This window comes from Triticum aestivum, chromosome 7A (assembly GCF_018294505.1).
Source record: "Triticum aestivum cultivar Chinese Spring chromosome 7A, IWGSC CS RefSeq v2.1, whole genome shotgun sequence".
NCBI classification, from domain to species: domain Eukaryota; kingdom Viridiplantae; phylum Streptophyta; class Magnoliopsida; order Poales; family Poaceae; genus Triticum; species Triticum aestivum.
In genome coordinates, this window is record NC_057812.1 from 96,362,344 (window position 1) to 96,367,541 (window position 5,198).

General features: G+C 44.0%; 1 long non-coding RNA gene across 1 annotated transcript; it reads right to left on the minus strand.

Annotated features, from left to right (window-relative positions):
* Nucleotides 1-2,863: 2,863 nt before the first annotated feature.
* LOC123150217 (uncharacterized) lies at nucleotides 2,864-4,545 on the minus strand. The gene is made up of 2 exons (XR_006475009.1): nucleotides 3,672-4,545; nucleotides 2,864-3,043 (listed from the first exon to the last, which is right to left on the minus strand). It is a non-coding gene; the product is annotated as an uncharacterized lncRNA (long non-coding RNA).
* Nucleotides 4,546-5,198: the final 653 nt, after the last annotated feature.

Genomic DNA, 5,198 nt, shown 5'->3' on the forward strand with positions numbered 1-5,198 from the left:
TTGACACTGAAGTCATATAGTCTGGCATAAGACTGGCATGCTGCAACACTGCCATCTTACCCATCCTCATGCCAACACATGGCCCTGCATACTCACATCCATCCACTTATGGGTTTTCGAAACTCACTTGCCTCATCATTGCATGTAACATGACACTCGTCGGTATGCTCATCAACATGCCATGAAACTACTTAATGCAAACATGCCAAAACAATCATCATATCAAAAGTTCAAACATGCTTGCCTGGTTCAGAGTAGTCGGAGCCTAGCTCGGTGAAGTTCGCGGTCCCGTCACCTCCTTCGGTATCTACGGTATAAAGAAACATACGCGCTACTGTAAATACCGTGAGGTGCACAAAATTATTCCAAATATTTTTCAAATAAAACTGATAAAAAACTAGACAAAATTTTAAGGAGAACAGAAAAAGAATCAATCAAAAATACTTTTCTGTTAAAAATTTATAAGGGTTTTAGTCCAGGGACTCATCTGTAATGAAACAGAAAGTTCCCAGGGGCTAACTTATAAAAACAGAAAACGATTCGATAAAGAATACGCCGGCCCAGCGGGAAAACGCATTTGGCAGAAGACGCCTTCAGAAAACGGTTCGTTTCAAAAGAACTAGGAGGCTGACGGGCGGGTCCCACCCGTCAGGTTTGAATTTTCAAACGGGGCGGCAGAGCTCGACGGTGCCCGAGAGCCGCGGTGGTCACCGGCGGCGATCCACGGCGAGGCAGGGGGATCAGAGGGTACCTCCGTGCTCAGGGTGTCATTCCGCGTCGGTTGGTGGTGGTGGTGGTCGCCGGCAAGCACTACGTCGATGGCGGCCCTTGCTCCGGCGGACGGTGGTTCGGGCGTTGATGGAGCTCGCCGAGGAGGGCTGGAAGGATTGAATTGAAGTGGGGGTTAGCTCTCTGGTTGCTCGAGGAGGGTACTGACGAAGTTTGGGCGCCGGGGACGGCCTCACCGGAGCGAATCGAGACAGAGGCCGAGGCAGAACGGGGCGGCCGGAGTCGGGGGAGGAGACCTCCTCAAGGTCCTCCTAGTGGCCTTTCAGGGCGTTGGTGAGGTGCAGTGGTGGTGCGTGCTCGAGGGTGAGCTCGGGGTCCCCTTTTATAGGCGATCCGAGGCGGTGGCCGTGAACAGGGTTCTCCGGCGATGTTACGGCGGCGCAGTGCTCGGTCGGGGAGTTTATGATGTTGGGCATCAACGTGGAGGTCCACTGGTTCCATTTAGGTGCTAACCGCAGCGGGATTTGGTTGCTTAGGGGACCTCAACGGAACGGGGCGGCGCGGGCCCGTCGGCGGCAGGGAGCGCGCTCTGTGCGTGCCGCGCCATGGTGACGGTGCTGCATGCGTGCGCTGGCGAGGAAATGGCCAGGCGGAGCCACCAGGGGGTTTGGGGCGGCGCCGAACGGCGTTGAGCCGCCGTTCTGCTCCCTGTCGGCCGCTACGGTGGTTCGGCCGCCGCAAGACACGCCGGCACAGGCGGGCCAGGGTGCCACCGACGCCAGGAAGGCGCCAAGCGTGCGTGTGAGGCTCCGGACAAGCAAGCTAGGCCGCGAGCAACGTGCCAAGGGTACTGTGGCCGCGTGACTGAATTTCTGACGAAGATCGACACTGAAACTCTGAACTTAACTGAAGATGAACAGAAATAGTGCATGCAAGGTGTTCGACAGAATGATCTAGGCATGTAGGGATTTTTCCTTGAGCTGAAACTTGGTGGGGTGGCCTCTCATTGCACCAGGAGGCTTCCTGAATTTTGGTAGAATTTTTGGAGAAGTGTAGATATGAATTTCACCAAATTTGGCAAATCTGGTCCAAACTTGCAGAGAGTGAAATTTGAAATTTTTGAAAAGAAGAAGAGTGGATCAAGATGGTTCTAGGTTGAGGATGCTAAGGACAATCCAGAGAAGTTGGTTTGAGGATAAAAATCAATTGTATCTTGGTACTTTCTTTGAAAATCACTCAGGCTCAAAATAATTGGCAGAAATGATTTGAGAGATAAAATAATTGAAATAAAATCCAAAACTTGTTTGGACTTGTTGAGATAGAGAATTTAGATTGTTCAAAGGTGGAGGGAGGGATTTTGAGAAGATTTACTATAGGAGACATGGTAAAACCATGGGGGTTTTCAAGATAAGAAAAACCTCAAAATTCATAGAGTTCTTTTTATAAGAAAAAGAATAAATTCCAAAAATATACTTTGAGAAGGGAACCATCAGTGAAAGAATTTTAAATGATCAAACACCATAGTTTGAAGAAGATACAAAAATAAAAATCCTTGCCAAAGAAGTTTTTAAGAGGAAGGTTTTCTGGAAAAAAATTAAATGGCCTCTTTTCAAAAACCAACAAAGTTTTTGCTGAAAACCAAATAAAAATTTTGGAGTGTCACACGGGAGGCTGGTTCTCCCGGCAGATAGAACTGCCATAAGAACGGCTGCCGGGAATTAGTTCTCCCCGCAGATAAACTATTCCCGACAGTTTCTCTGCCCTAACCCATCTTTTTGCCGGCAGTTCAATTTCTCCTGGCAGACTAATTCCCGGCAGTTCCACTGCCGTCACAATCATGTTTACCGGGCAGTTGTTATGCCATAACACTATGTTTCACTAACATACTGTTCGAGGCAACATATACCTAATTTAATTTTCATCCATTGTGTTCAGGGCAATCGGGACAGATCACACAATACACTTCACCCAAAGTTACATACAGGCCTCATCCAAAACCTTAAAACTCCATTCAATAAACATGACAGACCAAATACATACGTTTGTGGATACATGCATGAAAAGAACATATATAAGGACGCTGTGGCCCTAAAGGAAAAGTACACGTGATTCTGATGTGGCACACAACAAAAAATGAGCATACAATGGCTTATGTGCCAAAACAACCACCAAAATGAGCAGAGTAAAAATTGTCAATGTCTCAAGTTCAATAAACAACATTACATAATCACTCCAACTTAATTGTAGGTCTTCCAAATCTTCAGCAGCCTGTAGATATTCCACACCTCCATCAACTTGTGTATCTTTGTGAAACCTGCAATGGATAGGAAACTCCACACGGAGCTCTCATTTTCGATTTTAAATTGACACATTAAAGATTTTCACGTGCTACAGTTTAACTCGTCAGCATAGATAAAACTCTTCCAAATGTGCAGCACTTCATTGTCACAGCAAGCAACATTACAAGTTAGATCAAGAAGGAATTATTAGCACTACACATACAAAAATCTTCCAGGGGCAGATATGGCAAAACATGAACTCATACAATTAATTTGCACTGAACATACAAGAGCTAACTTCTAAGTACACAAAGTAATGCCAGGGAGATGCTCAGACCATTTTAGTCCATGGACAAAAACTAATGTACAAGGCTAGTGCCTCGCCATTGCTATGCAAGTAGCTAGGGTTAGGCGTCTAGTGCTCATAAGATATGATTACGTAGAAGGCGCAGCGTGTTGTGCAAAAGCAAAAAATCCCCACTACTAACCTGAATCACATAATGCAGCTAAAATGGACATATTTTGTGATCTTTTAAGTGGGAGTCTAACTTTTTAGTTTCCTGGTTCCATGCTTTTGTTTTTGCAGTCAAAGTACATTGAAGCACTTAAGGAGAAAGCAGAACAATATAAAAAAAAGAACAGGGCATAGTGAATGAGACAAACCTTCATAAAGAGAGGAGCATGGAAGTCCCACCTGTTTGCTGGCAAATACATGTTTGTAACATCTAACTATAGAAAGAAACTTGAAGAGGACAAAACAATGGCTAGAGGTAGAAAGACAACAGCTTCAAGAAGTCATGACGCAATGCTATTTCCAGTAGGGGCGGCAGTACAAAACACACTCGCCACCAGAATGACCATTCTGCTTTGCATAATCAGGAGACGAGATGTTAACGAAGCACATTATATTTGCTGAATAATTTTTAATGCCTTGGCAAGCTGAAGGCTGCGAGCATTTGTGCCCTTTTGTCTATACTATTGTAACATGTAACTAGTGATTTGTAACAAGATTCTCGTAATGACTCAAATCAATAGTAATTTACCAGTCAGTGTTGGTATAACTTAGTAGCGGAATTCTAGGATACATGTAGCTTCGTAGTACAGAAAATTAGGATAATGTTCCGTAATGCTTGCCACAAGGCCAAGTTTATGCATGAGTAATTTCAGGACAAACTGGACAGAGAGATTAGGAAATTAGAAACAAAAAATCTAATTATCATCTAAATCTAATCAGAATCAAAAAATTAATCACGACTTCAGAAAATACTAATCAAACATCTATGTATTTAAGCATAAGAACTTCAGGTTACCTTTTTTGCAAAACAGAGGATACATGTGCTCAGATTTCAAGCAAGTTTTTCTGTAAATTTTATGCTGGACAGATTGCTTTGCACTTAATTAAGGACAATTGAGATACGGGTCCATGAACTAACCCCAAATAGCAATATGATAAAGCCAAAAGCCTTAAGTTTTCACAGCAACCATTCCTACAACTACTGAGTCATCATGCTGTCACGTCATTGCAGTACATATACTTGTCATCAAAAAAGGGCAGCCCCAGTGCATGTAGCTCCCGCTTGCGCAGGGCCTGGGGAAGGGTCCAACCACTTTGGGTCTATTGTACGCAGCCTTTCCCTACATTTCTGTAAGAGGCTGTTTCCAGGACTTGAACCCGTGACCTCATGGTCACAAGGCAGCAGCTTTACCACTGCGCTAAGGCTCCCCTTCACATATACTTGTCATCAGTATATAAAAAATAGAAGAGTGCACATACATGTAACTATCTAATCAGCAAGTAATTAGACTTAGACCAATAGGAAAGGAAATGTATTTTTAAGTGGACAATCATGTTAATTCTTGTGCATAGTCCATACAAGAGTATAGCTGAACATAAACAAACAGCCTAAAAGGTTTGTACTTACTCATCAAATACTACCAATCTGAATGTCTTTTCATGCTCAATGAGATTGAATGGCACAATGTTGTAGATCAGCCCTTCACTTAGCTGGCCCCTGAATTCTCTAGAGCATCCATGATGCTGCCCTACACGTGTGAGTCAAATAGTATCATAGTCAGAGGAGATGATTCGTTAGATACAAAGTGAAAAATGTACAACACCAGCAGCAGTAGAACGACGTATCAATAATCGAAAATGTATGTCAATCGCGTCGCATGGCAAACAAGACATGA